This window comes from Atta colombica, unplaced genomic scaffold (assembly GCF_001594045.1).
Source record: "Atta colombica isolate Treedump-2 unplaced genomic scaffold, Acol1.0 scaffold43, whole genome shotgun sequence".
Classification (NCBI taxonomy): domain Eukaryota; kingdom Metazoa; phylum Arthropoda; class Insecta; order Hymenoptera; family Formicidae; genus Atta; species Atta colombica.
The window spans coordinates 61,166-61,368 of record NW_017259532.1 but is presented as its reverse complement, the minus strand read 5'-3'; positions in this window follow the sequence as shown (position 1 = coordinate 61,368).

The following is a 203-nucleotide window of genomic DNA, read 5'->3' as shown; positions in this document are numbered from 1 at the left end:
AATAAACTTGGGCATCTGTCAACATAACCCCATAGAAATATTAGTCGATTTGTGTCTGCATCATAAAGTTATTTTCGATTGAAAATGTCAGTTTACGAGCCAAATTTTCGTTATTGCGGGAGATTTTAATTTTTTGCTTCAATATAAAGAAATCTGCGGCTGAGGCTCATCGAATGCTCTCAAATACTTATAGTGAGGCCGCT